The sequence below is a fragment of the Erpetoichthys calabaricus genome, chromosome 3 (assembly GCF_900747795.2).
Source record: "Erpetoichthys calabaricus chromosome 3, fErpCal1.3, whole genome shotgun sequence".
Taxonomy (NCBI): Eukaryota; Metazoa; Chordata; class Cladistia; order Polypteriformes; family Polypteridae; genus Erpetoichthys; species Erpetoichthys calabaricus.
This window is the reverse complement of record NC_041396.2, coordinates 184,139,759-184,163,008: the sequence shown is the minus strand read 5'-3', so window position 1 is coordinate 184,163,008 and position 23,250 is coordinate 184,139,759. Positions and strand designations below refer to the sequence as shown.

The 23,250-nt window shown below is 37.8% G+C and overlaps 1 protein-coding gene across 3 annotated transcripts in view; it reads right to left on the bottom strand.

The window, feature by feature from the left end:
• Positions 1-23,049, bottom strand: part of fynb (FYN proto-oncogene, Src family tyrosine kinase b) — a 250,779-nt gene extending 227,730 nt beyond the window's left edge. For all 3 annotated transcript variants that reach the window (XM_028797588.2, XM_028797589.2, XM_051925244.1), the window contains exon 1: positions 22,838-23,049. The gene's annotated coding sequence lies outside the window, so the exon portion shown is untranslated. The remainder of the gene's footprint in view (positions 1-22,837) is intronic.
• Positions 23,050-23,250: the final 201 nt, after the last annotated feature.

Here is a 23,250-nt window from a genome sequence, read left to right as displayed (position 1 = left end):
AGAGATGAACATGGAAGGACTAATCATTTAGAGAGAGAGAGAGAAAGAATGCACAGTAAATGCCTCTTATACAGCTATGAGTAAAATTGAACAAGCTGAATTATATATAGTTTGAAATGTAAAAAAAAAAAAAAAAAAAATCACAGCAACAACGGAGTTCAATTTAATGACTAAATAGACTACATTAAATACAGCACATGCTGTAACAGGACTTTACGCTGTAAGGTAGTTAAAAATATAGTTCACATTGGTTTGTGGTGACTCAATAGCTTTCGTACTGCAACTCAAATGATGTAAAACTGGCAATGATTAATGTGCAATTGTTAGATGTTGACTGAGGTAGTTAGTTCTGTGACTATTGTAATTAAAAGTTCTTAAACATAAAATTTATGAACGAAGACCCCGATTGTGTTGAAATCTGTTGAAGTCTCAAGGGAAAAATTGTTGAATGCTTTAGACCATGATGGTAACCAATTTTTGAGCTTTGCAAATAAGTGAGTTGTCAAGAGATATACATAATCATTATAATGTGTGGATAATACAGCTGTGAGGTTGCTTTTATTGTAACGTAAATACTGAGTATATAGATGTCCACTCTATGCTTACAAAGAAACACACAATTCCATTCCCCTTAGCTTCATTTCTTCATAAATGATGTTTTACATACATACGCACTAATATGCTTAGAACTGAAGGTCTGTGATACAGTTTGCATATTTATAGCTAGAAATCCACAAAAGGGAGAAAATGAATCACGTATCTTAAAAACAGTGTCTTCAAGATCATCTGAGGAAAATTATCACCATGGCGTATCTGAAACAGCACGCATAGGTATACACATCTGCATACTGTATATAAATACAATACCCATATATACATAAATGGATACAGTAAATAGAAAATGAGTGTGTGTGTGAGAACCTATTTATCCATATGGATACATGGATCATTTCTTCTACATGCGCTTCCAGTAAATATTTAAAGGAAGAGGCTAATGAGTATGGGATCAATTTTCTCTTTAGTCATAAATTAAAGGAGGAGGACTGGAATTTTGTAAGCACTTTTAAATGTAAGAGCTTTTCAAATTGTTCCAATATGAAAAACACTGACTAAATTAATAAAAACTTGTTTTATTATACAGTACAAAACACAAAGTTCAAACAAGGTGAATACGTTTTGTGATCATTAAAAGGGGTGATTGGATTTTACACATTTCCAGGCCTAAACTGTGAAGACCACCAAAATTCAAGTATATTAAATTTATAAAACATTAATTTTACATTCCACCTTAAAGAAATGGCTGCTGTCCGATTTTCTAGTCTATACAACAACATTCCTTTGCCTATGTCACTATTCGATGTCTATATAGTTAGAATTATTCTGTAGTAAGAATCAAAATGTTCCCAACTCTTTTTCCTATAGTAAGGCTATTCAACCAGAAATCTGAAACTCAACTAAAATGCATCAAACTGATATTTAAAAATAAAATCTTCAGTTTAAAACTCATAAATAAGTTTCTTACAAAGCAGAACTAGCCTAGTCTCATATCTATAACAAACTGAATGATGCAAGGACTACTATTAGAAAAGCTAAGTGACACGTAATAAAAAGTTCCATTTTGCTTTCAAAATACAGTACTGAAGTTATGTCCCCTTTCACAATCATTCAATGTGAGAAATAAAGGGTTAAAAATCATAATTGGTAAACCAATTAACTCTGTGCTTTACAAGTAGCCTATGCATAATAATGGTTTCTTAACTACAAACAAATTAATAAAAACAAAGAACCTTTTATAACTATTCAGCATTGGAAGTTTTCAATAAAGTAATGATGATGCCTTTAATAATAAACTGTGGAGTCGAAAAAGGACAACTTCAGGGCAACTTACAAATGTAGCTTTGATACCCAACCTGCCCCATATACTGTATTATTATCTTTATTAATGTAAACATCATATTGCCATGTTTGTCTGAACTATAGTAAAAACTTGTGTGTTATTTAAGATTAAAGAGACAAACAATAGCTATTTCTAGTGGATTGGTTTCAAATGACTCTTTTCAGCAAAGTGGCTTTAAGCTTTTGAGATGCTCTTGATTCACACAGCTACTGAATACACCGCTGCTCCAGTCACCGAGATGTAGTATGCAGAAGTCCATGTATTACGTTATCTTCTTCACATACCCAACTGTGGATATATGTGTTCATTTATAAGAATACACCTGCTCATTACACTTCAATTTGTGGATAGTAAAAATATTATCATACCATAGCAGTGCAATAAATGTGTGCATTATTGGCATGACACATACAGACATGTTATGTTGCATAGAATTTCACTGTACTCAGTATGTGACAACAGAAACACCATAAACATATAATCCTATACTTCAACAAATTTAAAAGATTAGGAAGCTGTTGAGTCCACCAAATGGATTAGCCATCCATACATATTCTGACCAGTTTATGGCAGGGTCTCGCAGAGTAGACCTCATTCTACCACAAAAGCATAGTTCTATGTGTGCAATACACTGCATTTAAACTTAGTGAAAAGGATATGTCATTCTGTATGTTAGTAAAATTTTATGCTAAATATGCTTATTTCTCTCTATTATAATAAAAAAACTTAGGGACGAGACAAGACTATTTCTGCAACGAGATGTTACTTTTTGAAAGGAAGTCCCGCGAGACAGTCTTTTACCATGAGATTCTTTCAAGTCATGCCCTACTTACAACTATTTTCAAACAAGACCACGGTCATCAGGTGCATTCCGGCACTTAACCTGGACAGACACCAATCCATTAAAGGGCTTACTTATGAACACACACACACTCTCTCTCTTACAAAGAGCCACTTTAGAATCACCCATTCATCTAAATATGGCAGCGAGAAATGATGAAGTCAAACGAATTAACGAGAAAATTGTTGATCGGTTACACAGCAAATTGACTAAATGCGCATTAGACTGTGCTGAAGCAGTTGGTGGTGATCATGTGGGTGATGAAAACATCAATTTACAATATCCCATAGAACATCTACAAGCATTAACACTATCCGGTCTTCCACCGGCCGGATTACTGTTGAAAGAAGGATGCATCGTAATGTTATTGCATAATTTATGTATGAGTGATGGACTATGCAATGGAACAAGATTGGTTGTATTAAAAAATTGGTCGAACAATTCTAACATGTAAAATTTTAACAGGCGACAAGAAAGGTAATGCAGTACATATTCCGCGAATAACATTAAATACAAAAGGAGATCTTGATAGGCCATTCGTATTAAAACATTCACAGTTTCCTGTAAGAATAGCTTTTGCTATGACAATTAACAAATCACAGGGACAAACATTCAAAAAAGTCAGTTTATTTATTAGAGAGAAAGACACGACATTCACTCATGGGCAGTTACAGTGCATCCGGAAAGTATTCACAGCGCATCACTTTTTCCACATTTTGTTATGTTACAGCCTTATTCCAAAATGGATTAAATTCATTTTTTTCCTCAGAATTCTACACACAACACCCCATAATGACAACGTGAAAAAAATTTGAGATTTTTGCAAATTTATTAAAAATAAAAAAATTGACAAAGCACATGTACGTAAGTATTCACAGCCTTTGCCATGAAGCTCAAAATTGAGCTCAGGTGCATCCTGTTTCCCCTGATCATCCTTGAGCTGTTTCTGCAGCTTAATTGGAGTCCACCTGTGGTAAATTCAGTTGACTGGACATGATTTGGAAAGGCACACACCTGTCTATATAAGGTCCCACAGTTGACAGTTCATGTCAGAGCACAAACCAAGCATGAAGTCAAAGGAATTGTCTGTAGACCTCCGAGACAGGATTGTCTCGAGGCACAAATCTGGGGAAGGTTACAGAAAAATTTCTGCTGCATTGAAGGTCCCAATGAGCACAGTGGCCTCCATCATCCATAAATGGAAGAAGTTCGAAACCACCAGGACTCTTCCTACAGCTGGCCAGCCATCTAAAGTGAGCGATCGGGGAGAAGGGCCTTAGTCAGGGAGATGACCAAGAACCCGATGGTCACTCTGTCAGAGATCCAGAGGTCCTCTGTCTAGAGAGGAGAACCTTCCAGAAAGACAACCATCTCTGCAGCAATCCACCAATCAGGCCTGTATGGTAGAGTGGCCAGATGGAAGCCACTCCTTGGTAAAAGGCACATGGCAGCCCACCTGGAGTTTGCCAAAAGGCACCTGAAGGACTCTCAGACCATGAGAAAGAAAATTCTCTGGTCTGATGAGACAAAGATTGAACTCTTTGGTGTGAATGCCAGGCATCACGTTTGGAGGAAACAAGGCAACGCTCATTACCAGGCCAATACCATCCCCTATTTGGTGTGAATGCCAGGCATCACGTTTGGAGGAAACAAGGCAACGCTCATTACCAGGCCAATACCATCCCTACAGTGAAGCATGGTGGTGGCAGCATCATGCTGTGGGAATGTTTTTCAGCGGCAGGAACTGGGAGACTAGTCAGGATAAAGGGAAAGATGACTGCAGCAATGTACAGAGACATCCTGGATGAAAACCTGCTCCAGAGCGCTCTTGACCTCAGACTGGGGCGACGGTTCATCTTTCAGCAGGACAACAACCCTAAGCACACAGCCAAGATATGGTTTCAGGACAACTCTGTGAATGTCCTTGAGTGGCCCAGCCAGAGCCCAGACTTGAATCTGATTGAACATCTCTGGAGAGATCTTAAAATGGCTGTGCACCGACGCTTCCCATCCAACCTGATGGGGCTTGAGAGGTGCTGCAAAGAGGAATGGGCGAAACTGGCCAAGGATAGGTGTGCCAAGCTTGTGGCATCATATTCAAAAAGACTTGAGGCTGTAATTGCTGCCAAAGGTGCATTGACAAAGTATTGAGCAAAGGCTGTGAATACATGTGCTTTCTCAATTTTTTTATTTTTAAGAAATTTGCAAAAATCTCAAGTAAACTTTTTTCAAGTTGTCATTATGGGGTGTTGTGTGTAGAATTCAGAGGAAAAAAATGAATTTAATCCATTTTGGAATAAGGCTGTAACATAACAAAAAGTGGAAAAAGTGATGCGCTGTGAATACTTTCCGGATGCACTGTATATGTTGCGTTGTCACAATGTAAATCCAAACATGGAATCAAAATTCAATGCAATCTTGAAGAAAAGTTCATTTCAAATATTGTTTTAACTGAAGTTTTAAAGTAAAAGTGAAAATAATGCATATGTAACAATTCCCATGAAAATAACACAAAAATAAAATATATATCCGGTTAACCAAAAATGGGGGTTGGTGAGTGAAGCGAGCTGGGGGCAGAGCCCCCTAGTCTTTAAAGAGAAAAAACAAACACATAGAATTCTTTACTAGAGGCAAACACTGGCATGCTTATTACATGCATTTTTAATTACATTTTTTATTATAAATATTTTTTTTATCAAGAATCTTCATTACATAAAAAGGTAATATTTTCATTTGATAACTATACATAAGTGCTAATAACTAGAAAAAAATATCTAAAATCTTTAACAATGCAATAAAAAATGACAAACAAAAATTTGACCAAAGATTATAATGCATGACTATATTTTTTTTTTTTAAACAATCATAACATTTTAAATCTTGTCACATGCTTTTTAGTAAAATCTTTTATAAGTTTGGTATTTTTGAAGAGAATGTTAGTTTCCTCAATTGAATCTTAATGTAATTTCCTCCAACAGCTTACTTTGATGTTTGCAGCTACATTAAGCAAATTTAAACAATGCCAGCTTTCCCAAAGCAGCTTACAAAGAATGGTGCCAGTCTATTAAGAAAAATCTGCTGTAACTGCTGGTGTACATGGAGAAATATCACATAACGCACACTGAATACAAATGCCTTTGCTGAAGGGCATTTCTGTTATCACTGGAGGAAAAAGAAAAAAAAAAAACACAATCGGGGCATATCTGATGCAGGGGTTCTCAACGTCGGTCCTGGGGACCCCCCGTCGCTGCAGGTTTTTGTTCCAACCAGCTTCTGTTTTTAATTGAACTCCTGAGCTAATTAAGTGAACTGATACTTCCCAAGTTCTGTGTTTAGGGAACAATATATTAATTAGAAAATTAAGTTTCTTAAGCGCTACGCGCTTCTTAAACTGACTTCCTCTGCACTAAGAGGAGGCAGCAGGCAGCTATCGCTGCACAGAATACATTCACTTCATTATATTCCTGTTCTCTGAAAATTTAGAATGCTAAGATAAATACTTGATATCATTTTCAGAAAGAGGAAGTCAGTTTAAGAAGAATGTAGCGATTAACATGGCTCCGGAAACACTTAACACAAAGCATTTAATGTGCTACATAACTTATGATGGGGTTTGAGAAAATCTAGTATATTAAAAATTGATTTTAGGATGAAGTTCAGTTTACGACTTTCTACTTTAATGACAAAATAAATGTTTGAGAATAAAGTGGAAATGTCGACTATAATCTCGGCATAAACGGCGAGAATAAAGTAGAAATGTCGAGAATAAAGTCAACATGTCATCACACTATTACACAGTACCCAGGTACATTACAACTTACTGAAAAAAAATAAAACAAGTACAACTTGGCTTGCAGTATTATCCAGTAGTATAGAAACAGTATTCACACATTTGAACATAATGGTCCACATCCGACCTTTTAAAACCAAAGTATCTCCAGACAACAGACACGGTTCCTTTTTTTCGGCAAAAGTTCTTCTGTGTCATCATGTTCAACTTTATTGTCTGCTACAGCTTCAGTTTCGGAATGTTCTCTGTCCATTTTCACCATTCAATACCTCCACTAACGCATGTACTCCTTGTATGTTTGTTTAGCGGTGCAGCAGTGAAAAAGGTCCCTCCTTAAACAGTTTCCTGCTGCGCCACGTTCCAAACGTTGTTTAGGATATTTAAACCGGTGTTGCGGTATAAGAAAAATCCATATCATAACAAGAATAAAAGGTTTTTGGTATGAACCGGTATATCGCCCAGCACTAATTTATTAATAAATAAATAAATACTGTATATACGTATTTAAAGAGCTTCTGTAAAAAGCCAAAATTTCCCCTGGGGACAAAAAAAGTTATCTACATCTACTTTGCAAAGAAAGAAAAAGCCCTGAAAAAGTCTCAATTTTCAGTATGTAAAACAAATATAAAATAATCTTTGACTGTTAAAGTAAATCAAAGACTTCAGCTAAAAATTTGGTTTGATCACTGAACAAAATCCTCCAAAGTACATAACTGTATTTTCCCCGTTTTTAACCAATGTTTTTCAACCTTTCCCACTCTTGGCCATTAAATAATCTCACCAATTAAAACCCATTTCAAAAATATCTAGGTTTTAGCAAATATGACGGCAACTTCTCACAGCTGCACAAATTCATTTCCATAATAAATCAATCTTTTCTGCTCCTAACAATAAAGCAATACTGCTTATGAGCATACCTAACACTGCATACAGCAATTCTGCTTTTCCCCACCAGATATATCAGAAACTCTCTCCTGTGCCAAAAGCTAAAGCACTGACCCTTTGACATAAAACTTTGATCAAAAGTAAACATCTTCTGCTTGTGATGATAACCTTTAGCATTGTATTTTTGCTTCGATAACATCTGAAAAATAAACCAGGAAACAATATTTGGAAATAAGGCACTGTGACATTGTTATCACTACTACAAGGTCCTAGCCTGGTCAGTGTGTCTGAAATTGGCATATTCACCTCATGTCTATGTGTGTTTCCTCTAGCTATTTTGGGATCATCAGAAAAAATATGCCATTCAGATTAACCGAAAACTGAGTTATTCTAGTACAAGAGAGCGGGGTGACAGAGTACACTGCAACTAACCTACATGTGCCCACTACAAGGCTGGTATCTCCTATGAAACAGATTCTGTCAGGCCAGACTAACTTCCGTAGTGTAGAAAATGGGCAAATTAGCTTTTTTTTTTTTTGAAACCATGACAACCTTTAAGATGTATCTGAGATATTCTAGCATCTTAGTTATTAAACAAGCAAGCTTTATAGACTGAATGTTCTTAAGTTATGTTCTTATGTAAGCACCTTTTGTTTTTGAGCTTAACTTTCCCTCTTTTTTCTTATATTGCATCAATCTGTTCCTTTGTAATTCAGTGTGTCCTGTGATTTCACTACACCTTAACCATATAGTACATACTGCGCATTGACTAAAACATTCTTTAGTAAGAATGGGTATTGTAGTGCTGGTACCTCTCTTCATATGTTTAGGATGTACAAGTCACTTAATGAATACAAGTAAATTAATGACCAAGCAATCAGTTCAACAGAAAACATGCATCTGGCATTTTCAATGGAGACAAAGCATACTGTCAGATCTTTTCAGAGTTCAATTTAGATTTCAGAGCTATTATTGGTAATTATGCAAGACTTCTCAGCTGGCAACAGCAACAGCCAGATCAGGAAGAAGGCATTCTTCAAGCCTATCATTGCAGAGCAAGCACAAACCACTTTAATGATGTAAAGTGTGTATCGCCTTCAGAAAGTGATATTCTGCAGAAAAGTAGACTGTCTGTGTACTGCACAGGCAGGAGAGCTTCATGTACAAATGCATATGCTACTAGGTGGAGCCAGGAAGGAAGGAAGCAGTGGGGATCATTCACATGAAAACAGAAAATTCACAGCAGGTAAAAGAACAAACTGCAGCAAATTGTACAGAACAAGATATCAATGGGGAAAAAAAAGCACAAATGCTGTAACTGCTATGCACAAAACGGAAGAAAGAATGTAAAGAGAAGGACAACCATATAACTTCATGCTTAATGTTCAAATTAGGTGTATGGAAAAACTTTCATCAGTTTATGTCACGTTCCACTCAAGGAAATCACAAGGTCAACCTACTCTATTCACATGTTCAAGATGCCTTTAACTGTAAACTCCTGGCACTCTTGGGCATATTTGACCATAACCTGATTCATCTTATTCCCAGGTACAAGGCTGGTATTAGATGAAAACCTGTTACCACAAGTATAGTGATGAGTAAGTGCAGCCTGGAGCCTAAAATGGCTCTGAATGACCGTTTCCAAACGACAGACTCGAAAATGATGTTAAGAGTTAGATGGGGTTATATTGAGGAACTCAGTCACTGTATCACAGACTATATTAACTGTGTCAAAACGGTGGTACCCTCAAAGACGGTGAGTTGCTTTTGAAACAACAAGCTCTGGATTACTATGGAGCTAAAATGTCTCCTGAATGAGAATACGACAGAATACAAAACCAGTGACAAAAAGGCCCTAAAGGATGCAAAGCAAGTGCTGAAGAAAAAGCTGAGTGAAGGAAAGGAAAATTACAAAGCTAAAAAAGAAAACTCACTCAGAATAACATGAAAGATGTCTGGAATGGACTGGGTATAATTACTGGACTCAAGAAATCCAGGACTCAAATGCTAGATTTGTCCACATGTTTTTCAAATGTCCTAAAGAAATTTTTAATAGATGTTCCCTTCCACTGACATGTCCTTCCAATGACTATTCCTCCATACCCTCCCTATTTCACCAACAAATTCTACCACGTGTGGCAAGTGGCTGGGGGTGGTACCCAGCTGGGACGCCCGGAAGGACCGGAAGAGGGACTACGCCTCCTCCGGATCAAGAGAGGGCAGCCGCCCTGGATGGTATGGGGACCACGGGAACAGAGCTTGGAAGTTCAAACTTATAGAGGCCCGTGGTCACCACCAGGCGGAAGTGCTGGGGGGGAAGAAGACCAAGGACACCCGGAGTGCTTCCGGGTGCGCAACCAGTACTTCCGCCACACCAGGATGGGCCAGGAGAAGCTGATCGGGAAGCACCTTGAGCATGTCCGGGTGAGCTTAAAAGGGGCCACCTCCCTCCATTCGATGGCTGGAGTCGGGAGTGGAGAAAGACGGAGTCTTGGAGAGGAGAAGAGTGGAGGCGGTCAGGAGAGGAGAAAAGCATTGTTGAGGGCCTGGACTTTAGGGTGATTGCTGCTGCGGCACTGGGTTGTGTGTGTTCACTGTGCTGTATATATTGTAAATAAAGTTTCCCACACACGTCAAACTAATGACCAATGGTGAGTCCACCTCTGACCATCATGGTCTGTCCATAACTGAAAACAACTGAAGAAGCTATACACGGTAAAAGCAACAGCACCAGTTGGAGTCAGTCCTCAAGTTCTTAAGGCCTATGCCAAGGAACTTAGTTATATCCACCATCACCTGTTCAGTCTGTTCCTAAGGTTCCATAAGGTTTTCGCTTCAGTGGAAAACAGCATGTGTTGTTCCTGTTCCAAAGAAGGCAAGCACCTCTTCACCTAATGACTACAGACCAATGGCACTTGCGTCTCATATCATGAAGACCTTTGACAGGCTGGTCCTGGACTATTGGAGTCTCTTGTGGTAAAAGACATGTACCCACTGCAGTTTGTATCCTCCACTCCAATCTTTGTTCAATAGGCAATTATCTATCTGATCCAGACAGCTTATTCACATCTGGACAAAGCTGGCAGCACTGTGATGATTATGTTTTTGATTTCTCCAATGTCTAAAATACCATCCAGCCATTCATGTTAAGGGGTAAGCTCAGATATATGCAGGTGGATGAGCCTATGGTGTCCTGGATAATGGACTATCAGTCCAGCTTTGAGAGACTCAAGGACTGTGTCACTGATATGACACCACAAGGAACGGTCCCATCTCCTTTTATCTTCACTCTATACTGTGGAAGAATTATTTTAGGGTAACCGCTTTCATCTTAAAGAAATAACAAAGGGTTAATAAATGTCAGAAACCTTTGCAGGCATATCGGGAAACCAGATAAAGGTCAAGTGAACAACAAAATGTACTGAAAGAGACCTAAGAAATCAACCAATGCCCTGTAAAACAACAAGAATGGACAGTTGTTATATGCACAGAAACTTAAAGGGTGGTGACTCAACTCAAAGATATAAGAATAACCAGAATATATCCATCCATCCATCCATTTTCCAACCCGCTGAATCCGAACACAGGGTCACGGGGTTCTGCTGGAGCCAATCCCAGCCAACACAGGGCACAAGGCAGGAACCAATCCTGGGCAGGGTGCCAACCCACCGCAGGACAACCAGAATATAATAGACTTTTATTTTATATAAGTCATTTGGGTGTAAACCAACAAACCAACCAGAGTAAATGTATGCATTGATTGACACTGTATGTAAATTCAATAGTTTATAAAATGAACCTCTACTCTGTTTCTCTGACCATGCGGTAACAGACAGCTTTTGAAGAATGCTCCCTCTAAGGCATTTTGCTGAGGTGTAATTAAAAGATACCATGAACAGCTTCTATCCTGCCTGATTACTGACTTGTCTTGTTAGAGGATGTTCCTTTGTTTAAAGTTAAATTTATACCACAGTACACCTCAGACTATAAATATATCTATCACCAGGTCATGTCACTAGTAGAAATTCTCAGATTACTCTGTACGTATGGGGTGTATCAATAAGAAGTATAAATGTCAGGTGGAAACCTTGCTTATTGGTGCAGAAAGCATTGTCTGCAGCTTAACATAAGCAAAATCAAGCAATTGGTTATAGACTTTTGCCATACTAAAGAGCCTCTACGTCCAGACACTATTCAGAGAGTGGATTTAGAGATGGTGTGCTCCTACAAGTAGTTGGGGGTCGACATCAGTGACAAGCTAAACTGGTCTCATAACACAGAAACTATAGATGAGAAGGGCAGAGCTGGCTTCTTTTAACGTAGGATGTGACCAGTGCAATATTCTATGCTCTAGCGTGCCTAGGCTGGTAACACCCCTTCAAGAGGGGCCCAAAAAGGCTCAGCTATAGAACACACTCTACTCCCCCTAGAAGTAGTAGCAAAAGAGAATTAAAACAAAACTGAGAGCCACTGTATAAACATTTCTGCAAATCCTATTTCTATGACACACTAACACCAAGTACTTCCAGCCAACGAATCTTTCAGCACAAGTCTCGTCAATAAACATTACCAGGGCTCCTTTATACCAATGCCTCATTGTGACTGTAACCACCAAGTCAGAGTGTTTTTCTTTGTTTTTAATTTTTTTTTCCATTTTAGTTATTCTGGTGTGTGTTCAGACCATAGTGTGGGTGAATTTATTTATTTACTTATTTAATGAGCTTCTATAAAAAAAGCAAAATTCCCTGAAGAAAAAATAAAGTTCTATTTTGTCACTTTATGTGACATTGGCTCCTATATGAGTGTACAGGATGTGCAATGGCAAGTCCGGAAATGACCACAGAACTAAAGTGGAGAGGTGGGAGTGTGCCAAGTCAAAGCAAACTAGGGGATTCAAATAATATATAGTGCAGACAAGGACAACATACAAGACCATTGTGCAAATAATGCAGGAAGCAATCAAAACATGGATCTAGACCTTGAACTGTGCAAACCACTAAATCCAGGAAATACTACTAACAAAACTGAAATTATGACAAAAAAAAAAAAAAAATAGATTTCACCGCTTCGAGTCCAAATGAGACACTTTAGCACTGGTATTTAAATAGGTAAGAGGGACAGTTGTGGTTTACAGTATTTAGGATCACTGTTGTACACTACTCTATGCTGTTAACCTTTAATTTTTTATGTTCATCTTTTACATCTTCTTACACTTTTAGGAAAAGGAAAATGGCGAAACAAAGTTTGTATTGACTCTTCAAGTCGTATCTGTATACCTTTAAGGGGTGAAAAAATAATTTATCACTGCAGCCTCATAGCTTCAAGTCTGGCTTCAAATCCAAGTCCTGGTCTATGGCAGTGGGAACATTCTGGTAATCAAAATTTTTTCCAACACCCCAAACATGCGCATGTTAGTGCAGACACTAAATTGTCCTAACATGACTGAGTTTGGATGACTGTGTACTGGACTCTCTGTCCATTCAGGATTTGTTTCTATTTCGGTCACGTTTGTGTATCTTGGATCCAGGGCTATGGAGTCGGAGTCTGAGACAATTTTGGGTACCTGGAATCGGGGTCGGAGTCAGCAAAAAGTTCAAATGTCCCATTTCACAAACAATAGTCATAATTAAGTAATTCTCTGATGTAAGAATAAAGCCCATTGCATAGCTGTGTTACTACTAGTGTGAAGTTCATCTGAGCTATTATACAACCTGACATTCACATATTGTAATCTGGATTATGGTACATTACAAAAAGTGTTCTCATTTTATTTCAGATAAAATGCATTTAACAAGTTCATTTGAGTGTAAACAAGTGTAATGAAGTAGGTGTACTGTAGGTGTGTGCTATGGCCCGATGTGTGTCCAGGGGTTCTTGTCCTTTGTTTAAACTGGCCAATACGGTAGAGAGTCAGCTTCCTATCCAGTAGTTCTATGGTTAAATGATGTGTATGTTGCCTTCCTTCAATCAACATGGAAAATACATCAGCATATTAAAAACAGAGGAGTTGAAGTCAGAGTCGGAGTCGAAAGATTTATCTACCAACTCCACAGCCTTGCTTGGGTCAAAAGCTTATTGCATTCCATTTTACGTATTGAATACATCAGAACAAATCCACAGTATCTTTATCATAAACATGTGCTCATGTGTATACTTCTCTTTTTAACTCTTAAACTTATAACTTAAAATGACTAGCCTTGAGAATTTAGCCCCAGTGAAAAGTAGTACTGTTACTTCTACCCACAATACTCCATAGTGATCCTCTTACCACAGATCCCTGAAAACTGCTGGATGGCAAGTTGAACACTTTTATAAGAAACCTAGACTCACAGTACCCAGTCTTGCCTACAATGAGTGACAATTACCTTTTGTCTCACAACTTTTATACTACTAGGTCAGCTTTCATTGTTAGTACTAGAAAAGTAAGTCTCGATAAATATTTGACAACCATTAATAATTTTGCACTCTGTATCTATGCTGTCTGGATCTGTGTAATGAGTTTGTATTTTTTTTTTTTCCAAAATAAAAATCACGGTGAACATAAACAACCTCCACCTAACATTTTGTCTGTTTGCTATAACACTAGTTCTATCATTTCCTTTTGTTGCTTTAGTTCCACTGATCCAGTGTATCTTGACCAAATTCAGTACTTCAGTCTGCTCATAACAACCAGCACCAACATCACTGCTTTAAAGGAAAAAAAATATATACAGTTAGGTCCATAAATATTTGGACAGCGACAACTTTTTTCTAATTTTGGTTCTATACATTACTACAATGAATTTTAAATGAAACCACTCAGATGCAGTTGAAGTGCAGACTTTCAGCTTTAATTCAGTGGGGTGAACAAAACGATTGCATAAAAATGTGAGGCAGCTAAAGCATTTTTTTGAACACAATCCCTTCATTTCAGGGGCTCAAAAGTAATTGGACAAATTAAATAAATGGAAATAAAATGTTCATTTCTAATACTTGGTTGAAAACCCTCTGCTGGCAATGATAGCCTGAAGTCTTGAACTCATGGACATCACCAGATGCTGGGTTTCCTCCTTTTTAATGCTCTGCCAGGCCTTTACTGCAGCGGCTTTCAGTTGCTGTTTGTTTGTGGGCCTTTCTGTCTGAAGTTTAGTCTTCAACAAGTGAAATGCATGCTCAGTTGGGTTAAGATCAGGTGACTGACTTGGCCATTCAAGAATTTTCCACTTGTTTGCTTTAATAAACTCCTGGGTTGCTTCGGCTGTATGTTTTGGGTCATTGTCCATCTGTATCATAAAACGCCGCCCAATCAATTTGACTGCATTTAGCTGGATTTAAGCAGACAGTATGTCCCTGAACACCTCAGAATTCATTCGGCTGCTTCTGTCCTGTGTCACATCATCAATAAACACTAGTGTCCCAGTGCCACTGGCAGCCATGCAAGCCCAAGCCATCACACTGCCTCCACCGTGTTTTACAGATGATGTGGTATGCTTTGGATAATGAGCTGTTCCACGCCTTCTCCATACTTTTTTCTTGCCATCATTCTGGTAGAGGTTGATCTTGGTTTTATCTGTCCAAAGAATGTTTTTCCAGAACTGTGCTGGCTTTTTTAGATGTTCTTTAGCAAAGTCCAATCTAGCCTTTCTATTCTTGAGGCTTATGAGTGGCTTGCACCTTGCAGTGTACCCTCTGTATTTACTTTCATGCAGTCTTCTCTTTATGGTAGACTTGGACATCGATATGCCTATCCCCTGGAGAGTGTTGTTCACTTGGTTGGCTATTGTGAAGGGGTTTCTCTTCACCATGGAAATGATTCTGCGATCATCTACCACTGTTGTCTTCCGTGGACGTCCAGGTCTTTTTGCATTGCTGAGTTCACCAGTGCTTGCTTTCTTTCTCAGGATGTACCAAACTGTAGATTTTGCCACTCGTAATATTGTAGCAATTTCTCGGATGGGTTTTTTCTGTTTTCGCAGCTTAAGGATGGCTTCGTTCACCTGCATGGAGAGCTCCTTTGACCGCATGTTGTCTGTTCACAGCAAAATCTTCCACATGCAAGCACCACACCTCAAATCAACTCCAAGCCTTTTATCTGCTTAATTGATAATGACACAACGACGGACTTGCCCACACCTACCCATGAAATAGCCTTTGAGTCAATTGTCCAATTACTTTTGAGCCCCTGAAATGAAGGGATTCTGTTAAAAAAATGCTTTAGTTGCCTCACATTTTTATGCAATCGTTTTGTTCACCCCAGTGAATTAAAGCTGAAAGTCTGCACTTCAACTGCATCTGAGTTGTTTCATTTAAAATTCATTGTGGTAGTGTACAGAACCAAAATTAGAAAAAAGTCTCTGTCCAAATATTTATGGACCTAACTATAATTTGTATCTGTTACTTAGTTTGTTTTATTTGTAGTTAAATCTCAGAAAAAAATTGTGTTTTCATGGAAAATAGAGATCACAAACTTTGATACTTCATTGGGACCAACGGGAAGCCAATACTGAAAAACATCAAACAGTACTGGAACATTCCTGAAAAAAAATCTCAAGTTGCTTGTGTCGCATAATCCAGGTGTCAATTATTCAGTAATTTAAATCACAAAACATATAAAATCAGAGTAGTGCACGAACATGAAGAACATGTATATTTGAACAAGCAACAGTTAACAAAATACTCCTCCTTGACGATTTATGCACTGTTGATAAAAGCAAATAGGCACAAAAATAAAACAAGGGCTATGATAAAGACTTTCTTCATGGGACTATTGAATTGTATAAGTGAATCAGAAATAAAATGGTTTAGGGAGTATGAGATTTTTTAGAAAGTTTTTTTATTATAATAATTATAAAGTCAAATAAGACCAAGAATTCAAATCTAACATGACCAAACTGACTGGTCAGTGTGCATGTGCTGCACATCCCACTCAGCCATGTGAAACAGTAGCCCAATATAAATGTTACTGGTTATCACTGCTACAAAACAACTCATGCGTTCAATTTCTGTACGAGTTACTCTGCACATTTTTGCAGCAACCCTCATTGCCCATGTGCCTTTTCACGATGCCCAAAAGTAACAAGTAAGGTTAAAAAAAAATATATTGTAGAATACACTGGTGGTACATACAGTACACCTTCACTAAACAAGACCAGAAGATGAGATACTTGGAGAAACTAATGAAGTACCAACCTTATTCGTACAAAGACTAAAACCAGTCAAAATGAAAGCAAAAAGGAAATACAGACCCTGTTCACAAATCAGTTTCTTAAATATATATATGCTCTTATTGCACAGTTACAGGAAGGTGAAGCTCAGTGTTGCATGTATGTCACTGGAATGTGGAAATTTACTGAGAAACCAGCAGAAAGGTATACAACATGACGAATTGGCTGAGAATTCAACCCAAGGTTTTTGTGTTGTAATTCTTTATATTAACTACTTGACCACTGAGCCATAATCACTCTATAGGCAGACATAAGATAACTTGCTTAAGTCTGCTTAGTCAAATTCTGGGTCACATGAGGGCTGGTGCTGATTTCCCCAACAGCAGGGCAGAAAACTGCCTTGGATGGAGGACTACTTCACATTCACAGGGCTAATATGGAATCAGCAATCAACCTAAAATGTACATCTTTGGGATGTGTGACGAAAACCTACACATGTATGGTTTGGAATAGTTTGGCCGATTTGATTAATCAATAATATTCTTATAACTCCTTGTACTAACCATAGGAACATTCAGTATATGTGGGGCCTTAACTCTCTCTCTCTCTCCCTCCTTCCCTCCGGCTGTTTTAGAAGGCTCTCCTTTTCACTTGGGAACGCATCTGAGGCACGTGGCAATTAACTGGAGCTTTATAGACATTAACACAACTAGACAGCTGCTCTCTGCCACTCCCATGATACCACAAAGAAAGCTCTAGGAAGACAATGCTGTAAAGTAAAAACTCAGTTTGTAAACACAGCTTTCACTTGCCAATATTTTCCTAAAAAAATACAATGTGCAGGAAGCACAATGGCTATTCACTCACTAAGCTGCAGTTTCATATCTCTCCAGAGGTTCAGGGTATGACACTAAGCAAGTCACTTAGCCTGCTTTAGCTCCAAGTATACAATTTTCCACCTATAAAGAGGTATTCTGATGGAACACATAATATACTGTGGGCTTGGTGATTACTATAAAGAAGTGCTATTCACATTAAATCATTGATCAGTAATGAATTGTAAAAATAAAAGACTGCAATAAAAGGTCCACCTATAATGAAATCCTGCAAGAACCATTTGTTATTTAAATAAAATAAATAAATAAATAAATCTAATTGCCACATATACTGAACTATGGTTTACAGGATTAAATCCAAAAGGCCACAGCAGTGGTGTACTCTCGAGTCATAGCACTTGACACTTCTGCTCAGTATTCTACATATCCAAAGCCTAATTACCATACCTGCTATTCTTCTAATAGTCAGCTGCAGTGCTACACAAAACAACCTTACTTCACTGCAGTGCTTCAAGAAACATCCGCAAGCCTAAATACTAACGACTTCTCCCATGCACTGCAGTCAGCTGATGTCAGAATTACTTTAGCACTTCTAATCCAGACCTACTGGGACTCAAGATTCTTTGCATCTGGGCATGAATCTCTTATGCTATAAAATCTGAGGAGGCAAAAAAAAAAAAAAAGTCCTTCAACAGGCACTTGAGCTATGGGAGAGACAAAAGGAAATTGATTAGCGTAAGCAAAACCTTACAAAGCAGATGGCATATTTTAAATAGACCTGAAGGATACAAGGTCAAAATTTCCAATAAAGCTGAGAAATAAATAAAAGCTGGGTGACAATTACCATTTGACTCATAAGTTATTATTAATGTTTTGGCTCCTATAACAATCTGCCTGAAGACACACTGCTACACCATTAGTTTATTATATATAAATTTGAAGGGAGTAAAGTTAATGATATGACGTGAACAGGATGTTGACGTGTGGAAAGCTTTTTTGTTTTTTTTACAAGCAAGGATGTCAGACCTTCTACAGGATGCGGTATCTCTTTTTCTCCAGTAATGCCCTAAGCATATCTTCAGTGTAGCATTCTTTTATCTAATGTTAACATCTTTTGAACAAAAAGTTAGCAACAAAAGATTACTACCAAGCACTGCACATCGGCTATAACTGGTACCCTATTGAAGGTAGGTCTCTGCCCTGTGTCCAGTGTTGTCAGCAGAGGCTCCAGTGCCTAAACATTCATTAAGAATGTTATGTTATCAAAAAGGTATCACACTATACAGACACATGCAATAAATGTATGAGGAAATGTATGAAGTCTATACAGATAATTTAAAAAAAATGCTAGCAATTATATTTGTTAGAATGTACTACTGAATAAACACGAAAGCTAGCGACAAGCAAGAATATGATTCTTGAAACAAAAGCGTTTCATTAAACTTGTCCTCTATTTCAGCAGAGAGGTGAGCAGCTTAGTTGTTGAAAGAAAATGCAAAAGTAAATGATGGAGTTTTGGTCACAACTAGAAAAAGTAAGGTCTCTCATGGGTTTATAATAAGGCTATACAGTAAAAAATGCCTATTTTCAAACCAAAACAACCTTTATCACGTATAACACGAAGCTATAGTGAAACATTTCATGGTGCTTCATAAATTGCGAAAAACAGAATATTTTAATATACATATTTTTCACACATGGAACATATACTGGTTAAGCACTGTCTAAGTGAAACTGAGCTTTGGCTTAAACTACCACCCTTATGGGTTTAAAGTTCAACACCCTAACACAGGGGTTTCTAGTTTCAGTCCTGGAACCCGCTTCCTTTGGCTGCACACTTTCACGCCAAACTAATTCAATAAGCAAGTCATTTTTGCCTTTAACTGAAATCACTGTTTAATTAGCTGGTCTTTTTTATTCACTGCTTATATATTGCATTCAGAAAACTTAATTTACAGGAATTAAAAACTTTAGCTACAGCTATCTAAATGCTCAACTTTTTTTAATTCACTTTTTAAAAATATTTTTCTTAAGTGTACCTAAACATTGATGGTTGATTATTAACAAAGAGAAATAGATGCAAATGGCACCAGCTACTTCCATGTCATCTACTTGTGTACTTATTAGCAAATAATGGATAAAAAACGAAACATTGGGAAAGACCAATTTATTAAACAGCAAGATAAAAATAAATCATCACCATCTAAAACACATAAAGGCTTGCCTCATAGTGTAATCATTCAGTTTAAGTTGTAATTTCTAGACTGGGGTACTCAACTTCAGTCCCAGAGATCCACAGTGGTTGCAGGTTTTTGCTTTAAGCAAATGTTTGAATTAGAACCATTTATTTACTACTAAAGCAATATGTTATTGGGGTTTAGTTTTATTTAACTTGTTTGTTATGATTCTGAACTCTTAACTGCCTATTTTAGTTTTAAACAGCTGTGTTAAGGTTTTAATTGCTGCCTGTTTTCTTAACCAGCCATCAGTTAATAATGAGGAGCAAATAACAAAGGAACCAGCAGCTCTCCAGCTAATGTGCTTCCTGTGTTTAAACCTGTGTATACGCATCATGAAGTAAGTGTTAATACAAGGTTTTGAAATAAAAAAGGAGAGAAGGGAAGGACCCAGAGGTGCAAATCTGTTCCGGACCACAAAACATGTGGATGTTCTTAGCATATGAAAATCTACAATGTGATAAAGATTGGTCTTGCAACAATGAAAGCACTAAACAAGCCATATAATTAAACACAAAGTTTAACAATCTGTTAGGCCTGGCTTCTAATGAAACTGGTTGGTATGAAAACCTGCACCCACTGTGACCTCCAGAACTGGAGACGAGTTGCCCTGTTTTGGAGTAAAAAAGAAAACACAGAAACTGGAAAATGACAGCTTGCTCAATTAATAGAGGAGTCCAATTAAAAGAAGATGTTGGTTGGGACAAAAATCTGAAGCCACAGGGAGGGACAAAGACTTAACTTGAAAACACCCCTGGCTTAATAAGCCGGCTACACAACCCTCCTACATACAAGCATTTTCTGTGCAATCTCATCTGATTTTTTTCATATAATAAATTTTCTTGAACATTTAAAAGTTTTTAGATGTGTAATATATTCCAAATAACATTTTTAAAATACAAAAACTAAAAAGGCTTTAGTAGTTTGACCCAGGATTAACAGAGTGTGAGCTGAGCCTAAAACCTGGTGGTCTAAATCAAACACTATCTTAGACCTATGGCAGGATGGATACTTCGATAGATATGAACAAAAATGTATTAAATAGATGAAACAAATGAATACATAGATGGATAAATAGGAGTAAATATTGGTAAGAGACAAAGACCGACCAATACTTTATTACATTAACTTATTTGGCTGACACCTTTTATCTAAGGCGACTTACAACATTTATGACACAATGTTACATTTCTTTTTGTTTTATTTCCAATTGGAGCGCAGGCCAGTCAAGTGACTTGCTCATGGTTACACAGTCTCAGGATTTGAACCCACAACCTCAGGGTTTGAAGTCCAAAGCCTTAACCACTACATCACACTGCCCTATCTTTATTGATCCTAAGTGGAGGATGCGGTGTTACAGCAAAGATACATAAAAACTAAACACTCAAAAAACAAAACAGTAAGATAAAATAAACTCCCATCATTTCTCTAAAGTTAATGTATCAGATTACAGAAAAATATAATCTATCCAGTGGATACGTTTTAGCATCTGATGGTAGCTGGTGATAAAAGACCTCCAGTCATGCTCCCTGGAGTACAGTGGTACAATTTCCCACGTATCCTGTTCTTCACTTTGCCGGAGACTCCTAACCTTGGTCCAGATGACTACTGGTTTTAATTAGAATTTGGATTCTAATCCCGGGCTTTCACTGGGTTTATTATCTAACCAGGCAGGTTATTTGAGCTACTCATTCTGTAGACCAATGAGAAAGGTTGATTTACACTGGCAAAAAGTGCATTAGTTTGATCAAATAAATACATAGGAGCCTAATAACTTATTTGTTTTTCCTTTTTGCCATTTTGACCATAAAGTGCTTAAAAATCACATCATGTAAACCTGACAATTAAACAGCTGACACAGGTGCAAGCAATTAGGTCTCCTAAAGCAAAGCACTTAACTTGAGACATTTACATGTACAGTATGTGCTCATTATGGTCATCATTATTAGAAAAATATGTACAATTACAATAATTATAAATTACAAAAGTAAAGAGCAAAAACGAAAAAGGTCATGTGAACCAGCAATGGAAAAGGCACCTTTAGAAATTGGATGGGTAAATGGACTAATAGAAAAATCAAACATACAGCATACTTTTTAAGTGCTAAATACAAAAGACAAATATTATTGGGTATACTTGAACGGGCTAGAAACAGAACACATAATTTAAATCTAAGTAACAACATGTTGAATTAAACTAGGGCTTCACTTCATGTCTGCACTTGGGTCGTTAAATAACAGAGTGGTAAGAATGACACCTCGAGCTCCATGGATCCCCCAAAACTCAAGACGTTATGAGGGCACACGGATGTACCGTTTAAAGTTACACCAGGAATAAATGTAAACACTTTCTTCTCATCCGTTAACCAGTGAAGAAATCTGAATACAATGACGGTGAAATAGGACAGACACCAACTAATTCTGTCCTAAAAACAAAACGTCACAATAACGGAACTGCAACTATGTGTAAGCACCAAGTAAGCAAATAAACAAATGGTCTAATGAGGTTTCTAAGTGAGAAAATTACTTTCATTTATGCATTTCTCCTAGTTTTTTTTTTTCGGTTACCTTTATTTTTGTTTCCTTCTCATCACTGAAAACCAGAACCAGTTATACATTGCAGTATTAAAGAAAACAGCACGCACGCGCAGTAGGATTCTCAACTGCCGAGATTCTCTATCCCGTCTATTGCTAAAGCTGCTGCAAAGGAAAAAACACTCTTGCACTCCTGTTGGGTAAGTGAAAGCAGACAACTAACAAATAATACCCAATTGTCCCGGTTTCGCACATTCAGCACATCCATTCAATTAAATCATTTACAAACCTCCTGTGCGCTTTAATTTAAGATTGTTGTACGCCTCACAGCAGCGCCGCCTGCCATCATATACCCTATATAATAGAAACAATCGCAGCCGCAGCAAATAATCACTAAGATGAAGAGCACACTCGATGTACGCAAATTCCACGTTTTCGAGCTGAAGCGTCACGAACACAAACACGGCGTTTCCATCGCTCTAACTCTATTTTGTGTCAGACACAGGACGTTTCCCCATACAAAACACGACGGCCCTCTTCCACGTTCCCAGGCTAGATTTTGCATCTGCCTTTTGCCCATTCCTGCAACACTCAAGCAACAAAGCATCCTTTAAATGTTCCAATCAATGAGCATACGTTATTATCGCGTACTGAGAAGAAAACACCCCTCTTACCTGCACTGGGAAAGCCGGGCGTATTTACATATCTTCTCACAGACACATCTGCTAGAAAAGGAAGGCAAAATAAAATCCTTTTCCTTTCCTCGCGCGCGCGTGTGTGTGTTTAATATATGTAACGGAAATGTCCACAATTACGCTCTCAGTCACTCGCTAGCACGCTCTCTCTCTCACCGTGCTGAACAGATGATGGCGCAGCTGCGGTACTTTCACAGCTAAACTAACGGGATAAGACAGCGAATTGAAAGCCAACTGAGCCAATCGTCAAGCAACTAAATCGGCTACACTCCAATAGAATTGGTGTTTTTGACGAAGGGGGCGGGCCCTTAATCTGTAAACAGGTTAGGTATTGTCTTCGTTGACCCGAGCGGAGCTTAGCTGATTATTATAGTAGACTGACTCGAATCAAT